Here is an 18,501-nt window from a genome sequence, read left to right as displayed (position 1 = left end):
GGTGAGGCTGAATGAATGATGAATGGCAGCTTAGATTAATGGGACTTGTGATGTGGCCGAGAAATAGCGAAAAGGAACACGACTTAAAGAATGGGAGTAAACTTCGAAATATACTTCTTTTTAATGCCATAGTCACACAACGTACTCTATCGTGTGGCAATCTCGAATAAATTAACTAAATTTACTCCCCATGAAATATAGGTGAACCTGGGGCACCTGGGGTGTAAGAAGTACCGTGTGTCGGCAGGTCAGGTGTGAAAATTTATTTTCTTTTTTTTTCCAATCGCTCGGCTATGGTAGAAAAACACCTTACATGAAATGTTTAACATTTTATATCTCAAACCATTATTGATAAAAAAAAATACAATAATGTTTAAATTCATTTAAAAAATAATAAAGCAAAGGCTTAAGCAAAGAGCTAGAATAATCCTCTGGAACGAAAAACAAATTATCTAAGTTACAAAAATGTTAACTATATGGCTTTTCAATTTTTTGAACATAAAAAAAACTTTTACAAACAAAGAATAACGAGGCTGTAGAGGTAGCAGTCAATGTGCTAAATAAGCATATTGATTGGCTTATAATAAATTGTAAATAAGTAAAAGAGGGCAGAATAAAGAGTACTCGCAAGGGGAACAGATCGGTGTTTTATTAATGTCGCTGCCCCTCCCAAGCGGGTCTTCACATGGCGATCCTGCCAGGAGCGATCATGTCGCGAAAAACTGAACTTAGTGGAAATTTAGAGTGAAAAAGTGAAGAAATAACATGAGAGCATGGTGTAATTTTTGGACCAAAATTGACTGATAAGTGACAATGTGTAACAACCGTTATCACTACCGCAGAGTTTACAAACATCAGGACGAAATTGATGCGGAAATCGTTCCACAAAGTGAAGTGATGGGATGTGATAAGCAGATTTTAGAAGAACTCGCAAAGCTTCAGAGAGTAGAAGTTATTCTTTTCGTAATCCTTGCGGTGATAATCACAATAGTCCTTTATGTGATGTACAGTAAGTGGAAAGCTCGTATAAAGGCAAAAGGAGCTCATCAAGCAGCAATGCTGGCTCTAAGGAAGTCCGCAGAAAATGTGTTGGAAACAGCACCTTAAATCAAATGGATGCTGAAGCTGGAGATGGATCACCATAACATCGCTTAAGAACAATTCATCTTCGAAATCGTAAAATCCAGGAAAGTGACCTCAGTTGAACCCAGAAAAAAAAAATTTACGCCATGTCATCAGCGATCGAGCCACGGCAAAATTCAGCATAGAGCATTAGTGCATTGGACTTCGATCACCTACCGGAAAACCCAGTCAGCAAAGACAGCACGAGCAGCAATGGACTTCGATATCATACCTCCTCAGGAAAATTCGCCGTGCATCATTGCAGCAGCGGAAAAGACAACGCAGCTAATTTTCAGTCAGCGCATCGCCTTCGGGTGTCATTCCAGCTAAGTGTCGAATACAAAAAATTGTTTATTTGTCTTGCAAGTAATTGAATTCTTCTTTTGGTCATAAAAAAAAATTTTAACCCTTCTGGTAAACTCATTATTTCTAAATGCCTTGGGATAGATTGAAAGTGATTATATCAAATTTGAAAAAGAATGGTCCCAATAGAGGTGTAACCGAATCATTTTTAATCAATAAGAAAAAAGAGATCGAATCTATTGAAAGGGAATATATTACTGATTATGAAGCTGCTGTTAGTAGTAGTTCTTTGCCAGTAAATGAAAAAGTCAAACTTGATTTTGCAGTTTTTGAATTTAGAAGAGATGTTAGCTTGGCATTAAGGCTTTTACATAGTTTACCTGTCTCGAAAAAATCTGGAGGTTCGAAAGAGAATTTATCAGATATTGAAGAAGAAGATAAATTTCAAGATATAGAATTTTTAGAGATTAGTGATTCTAATACGGAAGAAAAAATAACCAACAGAATGGAGAAATTCGAATTGAAAACCGCTGGTCACCTTATTCCGGTAATGATCGATACCCCGGATTCGGTGACACAAGTCATCGATGCTATTGAATTGTATTCTTCCATGATCGAAACTTCCGGAAAATCTCTCTTAATTAATTTTGTCTTAAAAACACGACTCTCGGCCAAAGCAAAGCTCCGATTGGCAAAACAATACCCTACAGTTGAAAATCTCGTTAGTGATATGAGAAAGCATTTAATTCCTAAAAAATCTGCATGCTATCCATGTCTTTGCGAATGGACTACGGGATACTGAACTGCGTACGGTAGTTAAAGCTAGGAACTATCAGTCCTTGAGAGATGCCATTTCAGGTGCATTGGATGAAGAAAAAACCATGCCGAAAAAAGCTCAAGTATATAGTTTCCGAGGACGCGGAAGGGGTGGAAAAAACCGAGGAAATTCGCGTTTTAGAGGAAATCAGGGAAATGGTAATCAACTACGAGGAAGAGGTGGTAATAATTCTTCTCGAGGTCAAGGACGTGGTCAAAATCGAGGCCAAGGAAGATCAGGTCGAGGATACAATCGGCACAATAATCAGTCAAGTAATTCTCGTGGTAGAAATCAAAACAATAACCAGAGAGTTTATATTGTCGAAGGTCAGGAAGAAAATATGACTCAAAGCCAGCATGAGTCATCTTCCAGCCGTCATTCCTTTCGCGAATAAACAGAAATGCCATACGATTTTCAATGTTACTGGAATGAATTTTGTGCAAGTAAAAATGAATGGAAGAAATATGAGACTCCTAGTAGACACCGGAGCATCCGTGAGCATAGTAAAATCATGTGTTTTGCTGAACGAGCGAGTGAATGAACTTGATAATATAAAAATAAGTGGATTAGTAGGTGAAACAGTTTCAAATGGCTCAGCAATTTTACGAATGGAATTTGGAAAGATATGTCTGGACAGAAAGTTTTATGTAATTGACGAGTTTGTTGATGATCTCGATGGAATTTTAGGATCAGATTTCTTGGAAGACAACAAAGCAACGATAAATTTTGAAGATTTTACATTGAATTTTTGGTTGTTGAACAAGCATATTCAAATTAAATTAAATAGTAAAGATGAAATCCTGACTAAAATACCATCTAGATGTGAAGTTGTGAGGTATTTCAGTGTAAATATGAAGAATGAGTGTATTGTGAGGCCTCAAGAATTATGTGAAGGTGTGTTTGTTGCAGCATGTATAGTTAAACCTGAAAACGGAGTGATTCCTGTGAGAATGTTAAATACAAAAGAAACTGACGTAATTTTGAAAAATTTTATTCCGGTAACTGAAGATCTAAACGAGTATGAAGTAGCAAAATTCGAATCGAGCAAATTTTCGGCAGAACGTGTTAATAAATTGAGATCAATATTAAATTTCGATGAATTGAATTCAGAAGAAAGACCATCAATTGAAAGTCTTTGTATCAAATTCGCAGATGTTTTTCATCTAGAGGGAGATCAGTTAAATCCGTCAAAAATATATCAACAAAATATTCAACTGATTCCTAACGCGAAACCGGTCTATGTGAAACCATATAGACTACCTTTTGCTCAAAAAGAAGAGATCGAAAAACAAATACAAAAACTTATTAAAGATGAAATTATTGAAGAATCTCGATCGGAATGGTCATCCCCTATATTACTAGTTCCAAAAAAGACGGTGAACGGAAAGAAAAATTGGAGAATTGTGGTCGATTACAGACTTTTGAACAAGCAAATTGCCGATGAAAAATTTCCATTACCGAATATTCATGATATTTTAGATTCATTATCTCAAGCAGTTTATTTTTCACACCTTGACTTATCTCAAGGTTATTATCAGCTTGAATTAGATGAGGACAGTCGGAAGTATACTGCCTTTACTACAAGTAATGGTCAGTATCAAATGACTCGTCTTCCAATGGGTCTAAAAATTTCACCCAGTGCATTTTCACGTGCTATGACTATCGCAATGTCAGGGTTGAATTATGAAAATTGTTTTATTTATTTAGACGATATAGTTGTTTTCGGACGTAACTTAATGGAACATAATCAAAATTTACTTAAAGTTTTTAACCGTTTAAGAAGTTTTAATTTGAAATTAAATCCGTCTAAATGTGAGTTTTTGAAAAAACAGTTACTTTATCTCGGTCATATTATTTCAAAAGATGGCATTGCTCCTGATCCACAGAAAATAGAAGTTCTGAAAGCGTATCCAGTTCCAAAAAATGCAGAAGAAGTTAAACGATTCGTGGCTTTTTCTAATTATTATAGGCGCCACATACAAAATTTTGCTGAAATAGTAAAGCCTTTGAATAGTTTAACGAAAAAATACGCTCAGTTTTTGTGGACATCGGAATGTCAAAAAGCTTTTGACACGTTAATATCAAAATTCATTACGGCTCCAATTCTTCAATACCCCGATTTTTCTAAGGAAGGTTATTTTATCCTACGCACAGATGCGTCTGCATTTGCTTTGGGAGCGGTACTCTCAAACGCAGATGACAAACCAGTAGCTTACGCAAGTAGGACATTAAAACCAGCCGAAGTCAATTATCCGGTGATAGAAAAGGAATTACTAGCCATAGTTTGGGCATGTAAACACTTTCGCCCGTATCTATTTGGTAAAAAATTCGAAATTCTAACAGATCATCGTCCTTTAATATACCTATTTGGAATGACTAATCCCTCGAGTCGCTTAACAAAATTTCGCTTGGCTTTGGAAGAGTTCGATTTTAAAATCACTTATGTGAAAGGAAAAGATAATGCTACCGCGGACGCATTGTCTAGAATTACAATCGACTCAAATGATTTGAAAAAATTACAAAATCCATCGATTTTTGTAACAACCAGAGCCATGACGAGAAAGAAAAGCACTGACCAAAATATATTAAATAATCCTGAAGATAAAGAAGATAGACCACAGATTATGGAAATCTTGAAGAAACCTAAAAATGGAATTGAATTAATAGTCGTCACGAAGATTGATAAGCGAATTTTTAATAAAAACGACATCGTTAAAACTAAACAAGGTTATGCGGTGTACGTTCCCGGGAAAAATGAAATGTATTTGCAACTAGATACTCGATCTACGTTAACGCAAGACGAAACGTTGAGAGATTTAGTAAAATTATGCAAACTTTCAAAAATAAATGAGCTCATAATTATCAAAAACCGGTGCACCTCGAATCGCTTTCACGAAATAATTCAATTTCTATCAAATAATTCTGTACTCAAACAGGCCTGTAAACAATTGAAGATCAATATTATAAAAAGTGCAGAAATTATAAATGATGATGCATCAAAAGAAATCATTCTACATGACTTTCATATTCTACCAAGTGGAGGACATTCAGGAATAAACAGAATGTTTAATAATGTGAAAAAATATTTCTTCTGGTCAGGATTAAAGAAAGATATTGAAGCATTTGTAAGTAATTGTATCAGTTGTCAGAAGAACAAACATAAAAAGCATGTCAAGGAACCTATGTGTATCACCAGTACAGCAAGCTCAGGATTTGAGAAAATATACCTTGATACAGTAGGTCCTTTACCCAAAGATTATGCAGGAAACGTTTATATCCTTACTTTACAGTGTGAACTGACAAAGTATGTTGAAGCTTATTCTGTTCCAAATAAGGAAACATCCACTATTGCACGCGCTTTTGTAGAAAATTTCGTTTTACGATATGGAATTCCAAAGGAAATAGCGAGTGACAAAGGAACTGAATTTGTTTCGTCAGTTATGGATGAAGTTGCGCAAATCTTAGGAATTAATAAAGTTGTGTCAACTCCATACCATCATCAAAGTATTGGAAGCCTTGAAAACACCCATAAGTCTCTCGGTACATTCTTAAGGATCCAAGCTCAAGAAAATACGCGTAGTTGGAGTTCTTGGGTACCTTATTGGTGTTTTTCTTACAATACTTCGGTGCACACAGAAACACAGTATACACCATTTGAATTAATATTTGGAAAAGTATGTAATTTACCTTCAAATATTTTATCTGACTCTGTAGATCCAATTTATACAGTAGACAATTATGCTAAGGAATTAAAGTTTAGATTGCAAATGGCGAATAAGGAAGTAAAAAATACATTATTAGAAAACAAAGAAAAACGAAAAAATAAATATGATAGTTATCTTAATCCAGTTAATTATAATGTTGGAGATTTAGTTTTATTAAAAAATAACCCAGAAAATAAGTTACAACCCCTTTACAAAGGCCCGTATGAAGTAATAAAGGTTGAAAATCCAAATGTAGTTTTAAATATAAAAGATAAAGAATATGTTATCCATAAAAACTTAACCATTCCATTTCATAAGTAAATCTATTGTTTTAAATTGACATATTATGTAAGATATATAAACGTAAAATTAATAAATATAAACCTAAAAAGAAATTAAAATAAAAATTTATTGCAAGACCAAAATTTTAGTATATAAAAAACCAAATATTGTTATATTAGAAGCATACCAGAAAATGTAAAAAAAAAAAAAAATAATAACACATTAAAATGTCTATTTTTTTTCTTTTTGCGGGGAAGGTGTAGAGGTAGCAGTCAATGTGCTAAATAAGCATATTGATTGGCTTATAATAAATTGTAAATAAGTAAAAGAGGGCAGAATAAAGAGTACTCGCAAGGGGAACAGATCGGTGTTTTATTAATGTCGCTGCCCCTCCCAAGCGGGTCTTCACAAGGCTATTTTAGTGCAATAAAAAGACTAGAACTTGGACTCTATATCTACCCAAACAGCAAAGCTTTTAGAAGCTTTTAACACTCAGAAAAAAAGTTGCCAACTTCACCAAAAAAATTGTAACAACACTGAGAAAAAATGGGGGTTCGATTAACTTTTTCTTCCTCATAACTTTAACAATTTTTAGGTGTAAAAATATATCAACATTTTTTGATGTTAATTTTACACTTTTTAAGAGTAAAATCAACGTGAAAGAAGGGTAACTTTAACCCATAATACACCTAAAAAGGGTAATATTTACACTGATTTCGGATAAATATTGCAGGGTAAAATTAACATTTCCGGAATATTATTTTAACTTTTTCAGATTTCTCTCAGTGAAGAGAGGGATAAGTAACGTATGGCCAGTGAAATCTGCACAAAAGTTTGAAGGCTTAAAAAAAAATTAAAATGTATATCAGTCACTTTTATACCACTTTACAGTGTTGCCAGATGTGTTCTTAACATGACATAAAAGTTTTGCTAGATTTAGTTAGGAAACATGGCTCCCACAAATAATACTGAAGAGTATAGACGAAAATTAGTTTGTAATTTTCAGGACAGTCATCCCACATTGAATAAATCTAAAGTCGTAAAACATTTTGTGACTATGGGAATATCGCGAAGGAGTATTTATAGCATCCTGTCGAACTATGGGAAGCGAAAAATCACTACACGAGCTAAGGGATCTGGAAATTTTAGCACCCTTAGTCAATCGAAGATGCGGGCTCGACTTGCAAGTTAACATCCAATAAAGTTGCAAAGTCGTACCGTGAGCTTGGTAACAAACTTGAATGTAGCAAAACAACAGTGAAGAAGTATCTGGAGTCTATGGGAATCAAGAGGAGAACCAGAAACCGAAGCCAGCTGTCTCAGAAACTCAGGAAAAGACTCAGAAAATTCGTTTGTCTCTTTTGATGCAAAATGTTTTTCACGCTCAGAACGACATTGTTTGTGTCATGGACGATGAGTCCTATTTCACTATGGATGGTAATAAGTGGCAGGGGCAGTATTATTATGCACGTGACGACAATGTAGACAAGAAAGATAAGTACGTTGAGCATACTAAGTACCCGAAAAAGGTGCTTTTGTGGCTTGCAATCAGTGCTGCTGGAATGTCTGAGCCCGCGTTCCTCACAAAGAGTCTAACGCAAAATTCTGACGTCTATATCAGAGATTGCTTGCCTAAGCTGAAAGCCTTCATCAATAAGTATCATCGAAGGGACAATGTGACCTTCTGGCAAGACCTAGCACCCAGCCCCTACTCAAGGAAGACAATGAACGCATTGGAGGAACTTGACATACCTGTTGTCAAGAAGGAAGAAAGCTCCCCCTAACGTCCCCCAATTGAGGCCTATTAAATCATTTTGGGCTAATATTAAATGAAAGGTGTATGCCCGAAACTTTCGACCCAAAACCGAAGTCACACTGAAGGGAAAAATAAAACGAGAGTTGAAGAAGATGCCAACATCCACATTTTCGACATCAATGGCGGAAGTTCCCCGAATGTGTCGAAAAGCTCATCGGATCGGACCGGATTTTTTCCTGAAATAAGTTCATACATATACCTTTCAAAACATGTAAAAAAGTTATAATAAAACTATGTACAAATATTAGAAAATTGTGTTTGAACTTTGTGCAGATTTCACTGGCCATACGTTATCTCAGGTAAAACCACTAAACACAATTTCTAATCTAAACGATAAATACCAACATTTTTAACCCCAAATTTTAACATGTTTTTAGTCCTCATAGAAGATCTTATGATGGAAAGTGTTCAATGGTTGAAAAGCTACTATAATTTGAAAATCATTGCTGTCGGTCAGGATCTCACAGCCATAGCTATATTAAAAATCATAATAAGTGCTCAATGTCTGGCAAAATTCGAACTGAAGACTTAAATATTAAAAAGACAAATACTAATGTATCAAACCAGTTCAATTCGAGCTGAAGTCAAAGTGGGAAATTCGGTCTAATTTTTTTTGTTCTTCAATTTGACTTTAGTTTGCCAACGTTTCGATCCTAGATGGGATCTTCTTCAGGGCCTATTACATACAAATTCAATCTTTTACTAAACAATTCTTTGGACAATTTTGGACGTTTGGTTCTCCTAAACACTTTGATGTGAGTTAAAGTCCCAAAGAAATTGTTTAAAAAATTGTCCAAAGAATTGTTTAGTAAAAGATTGAATTTGTATGTAATAGAAAAAAAATTAGACCGAATCACAGTCTAGAAAGAGATAGTCATCCCATGGTATAACTCGAGACGCCACCACCTGTCGGCGTATCGACCTTCGAGATTTGACAATTCTTTTCCCGCGCAAAATTGCCTTTCCGCCGTTTCCCGCTTCTCCCTACTTGTTTCATTTTTCCTTACCCATCAACCCATCGATCCTCATCGAAAATTTTATCGGCATCGTATCGATTTTTCGATTAATTTTTGCCGCACTTTAACGGGCTTTCTCGATGAACTGTTAACAGGAAAGCAAAGTGCGAGTGGAAACCGCGAGAGCGCGTTAGTTGCTCTTAACATTTGGAGCTGAGAAGGTGTTTTCCGTGGTGCTCTGTGTTTTCTTCCAATTTTTAAGGTAAGTTTTCCATTTTCATTCGAGTAAACTAGTGAAATATGTTACTAAAAGTTTCTCAATGTGGTTCACAAAGATATTTTTATTGTGAAGTGTTTTTCCTGCATCAATTTCGCGAGTAAAAATACTTTGTGCAATTTTTGACAGCTCGCCATCTTTATAATTTTCCGCTTGTGAATTTATTTTCTACAACTTTATTTTTACGTTTTGTACTTTCAGAAAGTCATCATCATCAAGTCCAGATGAAGATTCCTGAGCGTAAGCTTCCAGAGATGCACTCCCACTAGAGAGACTTTACATGGAGCAATCGTAATCCCAATATCCCGAGAGGAGATGTGTTGAATCATGTTGAAATATTATTAAAAATAAATCTGTTTAAATTGAAATAAAGTATTTTTCTAATAATTTTGGGGGCGTGGGGAGTGAAATATATGCGTAGACAGGCTACTGAAAGTCTCAGCAGATTTTCAGACGTTGTGTCTGCCTTAATACGCAAGAGACATACGCATAAAATCTGCAGACATATCTGCCGACTTTTAGAACAGCGTCGTGTTGCACTTCGAGAACAAACGTCGGCAGATAATATGAGGACGGTCGGCGTATTATCTGCCGACGCGCCGATTAAATCTGCCGATTTCGTGACGAAATCAGCAGACTATTTTTGATGGGTAGTTGCCTCTCGGCAGTTGCATGGAATGGGTGGATATTGCTGCGTGCACTGCCGACGGCAATACACACACCTCACATGCACACAATGCGCACACTAAGCCACCTCGCACTGAGCGTAGCGATCAGGCGAGAGGAAGCGTGTGAATGTATGAATAAAATATTTTCTGTGAGGATTTCAATATGAGAATTTTAAAATTCGTCATTTTTGAGCTCAAAAATTTACTATATAGTAAATAGCTAATGACTTGCAAAAAATATCCTAGATTCATTCAACCTTCTACTTTGCAATTACTTACAAACATAAGAAAAAAATAGCTTTTGGTAGTTAGGAAAATTCATTTTCTTTATGGGACACCGGTTTTCCAATCGTCCTTAAAGTGTTAATTCGTGAACTCGTTGAATCAGAAACTCTTAATGCATAGAAATAATTAAACACTCTTGAAAAGGGAAACTTAACAAGTTGATTTCAGGTGAACTTTTATTTTAAACTGCTCGGGCTTCACGAGAGAGCATTTTCCACAATTCAATTTTTTTTTTGGAATTGCTCACCGTCTTAGCTTCCAAACGTGAAGAGATATCGACTTCCGATCTTCGATCACAGCCCTCAACTCCCACAAGTCAATATTCTCTAGCGAACCAACTTACCTAAATCACCCTGTCATCCCTTCTATCCCCTCCATAGGCCAATTTTGAGATAGGTTTATTCAACCTATCTCAAAATTGGCCCTGAAGATTTCGTTCATTTTTGGATATGTTTTGTACTTAATCCAGCAGAACATTAATCCATCAACACATACCGGTTACATCACCATTTTGGATTATTCAAAGTCAAGGTCAACCACCCTGCAGGGCCTTTTTAACGGATTTCGTCAAATTTACTGTTTTTTTTTTAAATATCTTGCTTCTAAATTGCATCGGTCACAATCTGGGATGGATCTGTAGAGTAACGAATAGCTTTATTTTAAAAATGATGTTTTTTGGCATTTTTTCAGTTTTCTAACCCATATAAAATTCAAACTGTAAGAGATATCGACCTCTCGGTCTTCCATGACCTTCCCCAAATGACATAATCTCGAAAATAATGTTATTCTTTTTCTTATTTCCCTTTCATGTGTGCCCTATCCTACTGAAATGTGCCAAAAATGAACTTTTTTCTAATTTTTCTCAAAATTGGCCGTGGTGACTTTGTTCATTTTTGTATATGTTTTGGATGTACCCAGCAAAACTTCGATCTGCAATTCTGCACTTTTGAAATTTTAACGTTTCTTTTCATTCAATCGGATACTTCGTGTGGCTTCGGGATAGTCCTGCGACTTCGTGAGCATAGCGAATTTCTTTCGTGTTTTCTAACCATTTCCTTCCCCTTCGTATTTTGTATTACGGCTGATTTAATAATATTGTATTATAGGGCCTCATTCTCTAATTCTGCAAGAGAAGTGAGGTTCTGTTTACACCAACTTGCAAGATAACCTGCAAGTTTTTTGGGATATTTTGTGTGGTGTAAACTGGTAATTTTGTCGTCCGGATGCAAGTTTTATTGCAAATTAAAGTATTTGGTAGTGAAGTAAAGTGAAATTAGTAAGTTTTGCTGGTAAATAATGAGTTTTGTGTGACCCCAAAATTTACTGTAAAGATAACCTCTTTGGGTCTACCAGTTAGAATTATTTTTTTTAAAATACAATAAATTCAGCAATTTGGGGCACTACAAATCTTAGAAAACGTACTTTTATGCATCTGTAGGTGTTTTTCTTGATGTTTTGTGGCGATTTATCAATATTTTTTACCCAAAACCTCACAAATTTCCATTGCTCGTTTCACCTAAATTCCTGGGTTTTTCTCGTTCGGGACACTAGAAGACACTAAATGGGGCCACCACAATGACTATTGGCTCTTAAAAATGCTTTCCGGAAAGCTTTCTTGCACATAAATTACAAAATTTGAATTGGTAAATATAACCTCACAATTCACTAAAAACACTGAGAAAAATCTGCATGAAAAATTGTTCCGACGGCGTCCGTGGACTAATGCGGAGAAAAATTGGACAATTGCAGAGTGTGTCGCTATGTTATCTATAGACACTAAATAAAACCATAAATTATTTTTAAACCATGTCACATTTTATTAACATTTTAAATTCTAATTTTTAAAATAATTTTTTGTCTAATTATTTTTTAATTATTCAATTCAATTTAATATATTTCTCCTCTTATAATGCTTGGTTGCGGCTGTCGCCGACATACTACGACTGATCTCATCAGGTAAACGGCAGAAACCCTGAATCACAGATCGTTTTATTTATTTATTTATTTTTTAATTTATAATAATTAATTATTTATTTATAATAAATAATTATCTAATTAATTACATTTCAAAACACACTAAAAAAAATATTTAATTAAAAGATGTGTAACTATTGTATTTATTTCAATAATTTTCAACATGCAGATGACGGACATTTTAAGACAATCATTGGATGATTTACACTGAGGGTTTATAAGAGCCAGCATACAGTTGTGAAAGCTTAACTAGAGATAGCAACTCTGAATTTCTTACATGCGATGAAAATTATATTTGTTATATATGTAGATATATTTTTATCCTTTTAACAAAAGTTGAAGACACTAATGGCCTGTGTATATACTAGAGAAATTTAAGGCAAAAATTAGTTTCGAGAAATCTTTGTAAAATTGCCTACACGCATTGGTGAGGATTTTTGACAAAAATGTGTATTTTTGAAGAAAAATAATCTAATATGTAGGCAGTTTCTTCAGAAACAGTATGCAATACGAAGTATTTTGCATCAAAAAGAGGTGGCAAAGCATTTCCAGCTTTGTGAAATGCTTGATCTTACAAATTAGAACTATTAGATGAGCACATATATTCTGTCAGTAGAAGAGGTTGAAAGTTTGGAGTAGTATATATCAGCTCCTGATGAGCATAATTGGATGAGTGAACTATTGTTGGAAAGCTTGGTTCATTGGCTTTCAGAATCTGGTATATGTAATCTGCTATGAATAAACCATGGTCATCCAGAACCATTTATGTCGAAGAAGACACTTTTTGTAACGTATTTTTTTGGCCATCTACTGCTGGGACCAGGAGTGACCCACAATTCTCGCACAAGGACTGTTTGTTAGAGGAACTCAAAGGGTATAATATATGGAAGAAACTTTTTTTTTAGACATCTTACTTTTTTTATTTATCGACTTATGCAAGAATTTTGAAGTGTTAAACGCAAGGAAAAAATGACAGAAATCCTAAAAGAGTGGTTTCTGGAAGTGAAGGTTAGACGTGGGGATGAAATTGATGTAATATTTGGATTCCTTGGATCAACTTATGGGGGAATACTTAAAACATTTCAAGTCGATATCTTCATCATTTTGTCCAGAAAATGGGATAGAAGGATTTCCGTCATTTTTTTTCCATGCGTGTAAAATGTTAAAATTCTTGCAAAAGTGGATGAATAAAAAAAGTAATATGTCCAAAAAAAAGTTTCTTCCACAAATTATACCTTTTGAGTTCCTCTAACAAACAGTCCTTGTGCGAGAATTGTGGGTCACTCCTAGTCCCAGCAGTAGATGGCCAAAAAAGACGTTACAAAAAGTGTCTTCTTCGACATAAATGGTTCTGGATGACCATGGTTTATTCATAGCAGATTACATATACCAGATTCTGAAAGCCAATGAACCAAGCTTTCCAACAATAGTTCACTCATCCAATTATGCTCATCAGGAGCTGATATATACTACTCCAAACTTTCAACCTCTTCTACTGACAGAATATATGTGCTCATCTAATAGTTCTAATTTGTAATATCAAGCATTTCACAAAGCTGGAAATGCTTTGCCACCTCTTTTTGATGCAAAATACTTCGTATTGCATACTGTTTCTGAAGAAACTGCCTACATATTAGATTATTTTTCTTCAAAAATACACATTTTTGTCAAAAATCCTCACCAATGCGTGTAGGCAATTTTACAAAGATTTCTCGAAACTAATTTTTGCCTTAAATTTCTCTAGTATATACACAGGCCATTAGTGTCTTCAACTTTTGTTAAAAGGATAAAAATATATCTACATATATAACAAATATAATTTTCATCGCATGTAAGAAATTCAGAGTTGCTATCTCTAGTTAAGCTTTCACAACTGTATGCTGGCTCTTATAAACCCTCAGTGTAAATCATCCAATGATTGTCTTAAAATGTCCGTCATCTGCATGTTGAAAATTATTGAAATAAATACAATAGTTACACATCTTTTAATTAAATATTTTTTTTATTGTGTTTTGAAATGTAATTAATTAGATAATTATTTATTATAAATAAATAATTAATTATTATAAATTAAAAAATAAATAAATAAATAAAACGATCTGTGATTCAGGGTTTCTGCCGTTTACCTGATGAGATCAGTCGTAGTATGTCGGCGACAGCCGCAACCAAGCATTATAAGAGGAGAAATATATTAAATTGAATTGAATAATTAAAAAATAATTAGACAAAAAATTATTTTAAAAATTAGAATTTAAAATGTTAATAAAATGTGACATGGTTTAAAAATAATTTATGGTTTTATTTAGTGTCTATAGATAACATAGCGACACACTCTGCAATTGTCCAATTTTTCTCCGCATTAGTCCACGGACGCCGTCGGAACAATTTTTCATGCAGATTTTTCTCAGTGTTTTTAGTGAATTGTGAGGTTATATTTACCAATTCAAATTTTGTAATTTATGTGCAAGAAAGCTTTCCGGAAAGCATTTTTAAGAGCCAATAGTCATTGTGGTGGCCCCATTTAGTGTCTTCTAGTGTCCCGAACGAGAAAAACCCAGGAATTTAGGTGAAACGAGCAATGGAAATTTGTGAGGTTTTGGGTAAAAAATATTGATAAATCGCCACAAAACATCAAGAAAAACACCTACAGATGCATAAAAGTACGTTTTCTAAGATTTGTAGTGCCCCAAATTGCTGAATTTATTGTATTTTAAAAAAAATAATTCTAACTGGTAGACCCAAAGAGGTTATCTTTACAGTAAATTTTGGGGTCACACAAAACTCATTATTTACCAGCAAAACTTACTAATTTCACTTTACTTCACTACCAAATACTTTAATTTGCAATAAAACTTGCATCCGGACGACAAAATTACCAGTTTACACCACACAAAATATCCCAAAAAACTTGCAGGTTATCTTGCAAGTTGGTGTAAACAGAACCTCACTTCTCTTGCAGAATTAGAGAATGAGGCCCTATAATACAATATTATTAAATCAGCCGTAATACAAAATACGAAGGGGAAGGAAATGGTTAGAAAACACGAAAGAAATTCGCTATGCTCACGAAGTCGCACGACTATCCCGAAGCCACACGAAGTATCCGATTGAATGAAAAGAAACGTTAAAATTTCAAAAGTGCAGAATTGCAGATCGAAGTTTTGCTGGGTACATCCAAAACATATACAAAAATGAACAAAGTCACCACGGCCAATTTTGAGAAAAATTAGAAAAAAGTTCATTTTTGGCACATTTCAGTAGGATAGGGCACACATGAAAGGGAAATAAGAAAAAGAATAACATTATTTTCGAGATTATGTCATTTGGGGAAGGTCATGGAAGACCGAGAGGTCGATATCTCTTACAGTTTGAATTTTATATGGGTTAGAAAACTGAAAAAATGCCAAAAAACATCATTTTTAAAATAAAGCTATTCGTTACTCTACAGATCCATCCCAGATTGTGACCGATGCAATTTAGAAGCAAGATATTTAAAAAAAAAACAGTAAATTTGACGAAATCCGTTAAAAAGGCCCTGCAGGGTGGTTGACCTTGACTTTGAATAATCCAAAATGGTGATGTAACCGGTATGTGTTGATGGATTAATGTTCTGCTGGATTAAGTACAAAACATATCCAAAAATGAACGAAATCTTCAGGGCCAATTTTGAGATAGGTTGAATAAACCTATCTCAAAATTGGCCTATGGAGGGGATAGAAGGGATGACAGGGTGATTTAGGTAAGTTGGTTCGCTAGAGAATATTGACTTGTGGGAGTTGAGGGCTGTGATCGAAGATCGGAAGTCCATATCTCTTCACGTTTGGAAGCTAAGACGGTGAGCAATTCCAAAAAAAAAAATTGAATTGTGGAAAATGCTCTCTCGTGAAGCCCGAGCAGTTTAAAATAAAAGTTCACCTGAAATCAACTTGTTAAGTTTCCCTTTTCAAGAGTGTTTAATTATTTCTATGCATTAAGAGTTTCTGATTCAACGAGTTCACGAATTAACACTTTAAGGACGATTGGAACACCGGTGTCCCATAAAGAAAATGAATTTTCCTAACTACCAAAAGCTATTTTTTTCTTATGTTTGTAAGTAATTGCAAAGTAGAAGGTTGAATGAATCTAGGATATTTTTTGCAAGTCATTAGCTATTTACTATATAGTAAATTTTTGAGCTCAAAAATGACGAATTTTAAAATTCTCATATTGAAATCCTCACAGAAAATATTTTATTCATACATTCACACGCTTCCTCTCGCCTGATCGCTCAGTGCGAGGTGGCTTAGTGTGCGCATTGTGTGCATGTGAGGTGTGTGTATTGCCGTCGGCAGTGCACGCAGCAATATCCACCCATTCCATGCAACTGCCGAGAGGCAACTAAGGAAAAATGAAACAAGTAGGGAGAAGCGGGAAACGGCGGAAAGGCAATTTTGCGCGGGAAAAGAATTGTCAAATCTCGAAGGTCGATACGCCGACAGGTGGTGGCGTCTCGAGTTATACCATGGGATGACTATCTCTTTCTAGACTGTGGTATAACATAATGTAGAAATTTTTTCTAAATTTATTCAGACTGTTTAAAGAACTTAATTGTTTAAAAAATGTAACATGTTAAACGATCGAGGATAGTTTCTTTCTGTAAGATTGCAGAACACCATCAGTTCAAGTCTAACCCCGCAATGCTCTTACCACTGCAGGAGCCCTCTTTATGAGTTTTCCAATCTTATTTTATAGGACGTTTCGAGGATGAATGTCCTCTATCATCAGGTATAAAATATAGCAGGAAAATCACGTACAGGCGGAAATTATTACACTGCACTTGGACTGGGATCACAGCTCGTAATTTGAAGTTCACCATTTGAGTGATCGACACAGAAAGTTCTAATACACCTTAATTCGATCCCAAGGAATTCATTGAATGTCATAATAATTCGAAAACTTTGTACATGTAGCAATCTTGCTACAGGTCTCACACTAGAACATGCCGGAGTACCCTTCATCGCTAGCTTACCGCTCATAAAAATCTCTCATAAAATTTCACTAATCTTTCCACAGTGGAAGTTCGACACATCGACTAATAATCACGATAATAACCCAATCCATCGTCTAAATACAAAATTTTTTTTCAGAACTTTAGGCCAGACGAAGCAATGTTGCCAACAAGTAAATTGAAATAAGATTACATATTAAGATGGTTTGATTTCCTGAAAAAAAGATATACCTTATGTTATCCAATCGTGAGCGTCCCATTTGCTCAATAGACACAGAATGAACGGGAAGTCTCTGAACTAAAATTATTTAAAAACACTTTTTATTTTTATAAATAGTAGTAATATCTTGTATTACATGAAATTATGGAAAAAGTTCATGGTTCTGTGGGCGATATAATAAACCTGCGTCTTCTTTTAATATTTACAATATGATATTCTATATCATCCTAAATCTGGAAAGAGGATAAGGTCTGGATATTCAAGAAATGGCATCATTCGAGGTCTAATCACTGAAAAATAAGAAAATTCTCATTTTTAAATTTTCCACCTAAAATTTATTTTTTGCTAAAATAGGTAGCCCATAATAATATTAAGATCGTAGATAAGAATTTTCTCTTTGATTGCAAAAAGCTTGTTCGTCATTTCCTAGCCATGAGATAGATAATTATTAATCCAAATGAGACAATATGAGAAATAGTAAAGATCTTTGCAAACAAAGAGAAAATTGTATCGTTTGAAGGTTCTCAGTCGACGAACCACGCTATCATTTAAAGTTTTCAATTAACCCTTCACACTTCTAGAGTCACACTGCAACCTCATCGTCCCTAACAATTATTAATGTACTTTTTAGAAAAAAAAAATGTTGCGTACCTGGAATTTTGGGAGGAAATGGCCTAAGAAGTTCTGGAGGAATACGCGCAAGAAATGGGGCTGAAAGATAAGAAAAAGATCATTTTTTTAAATATACATTTCTTTTTGAATGTGAAAATGTTAAACTGTCACTAATAATACAACCTATGTCTTTTTATAAGTTACCACTTTCAGTAAAATTTTTAAAATCCAATAGTAGAAAAGCATTCGAATAACATAGATTCGAATACACTATGTCAGATTATATTTAAAAATCTAATATCAAGGCTATGTACTAAACAGCATAGCCTACACCACTAAGTTTACCTGCGTGTACGAGCACCAGAAATAATTGCAACACAATCAAAAACAATTTCATCTTGATTTCAAATCAACGTGAATATTATCAACGTAAACTCACTCCTTTTATAATTGATTTATAAACTTTGAAAATTAATAT

At 34.5% G+C, this 18,501-nt stretch overlaps 1 long non-coding RNA gene across 1 annotated transcript; it reads left to right on the top strand.

The window, feature by feature from the left end:
* The first annotated feature begins 9,054 nt into the window (after positions 1-9,054).
* On the top strand, positions 9,055-9,649 carry LOC129809189 (uncharacterized). The gene is made up of 2 exons (XR_008752589.1): positions 9,055-9,262; positions 9,479-9,649. It is a non-coding gene; the product is annotated as an uncharacterized LOC129809189 (long non-coding RNA).
* Positions 9,650-18,501: the final 8,852 nt, after the last annotated feature.

This window comes from Phlebotomus papatasi, unplaced genomic scaffold (genome assembly GCF_024763615.1).
Source record: "Phlebotomus papatasi isolate M1 unplaced genomic scaffold, Ppap_2.1 HiC_scaffold_420, whole genome shotgun sequence".
NCBI classification, from domain to species: domain Eukaryota; kingdom Metazoa; phylum Arthropoda; class Insecta; order Diptera; family Psychodidae; genus Phlebotomus; species Phlebotomus papatasi.
The sequence above is the reverse complement of the archived record's forward strand: the minus strand, read 5'-3'. Positions and strand labels throughout refer to the sequence as shown.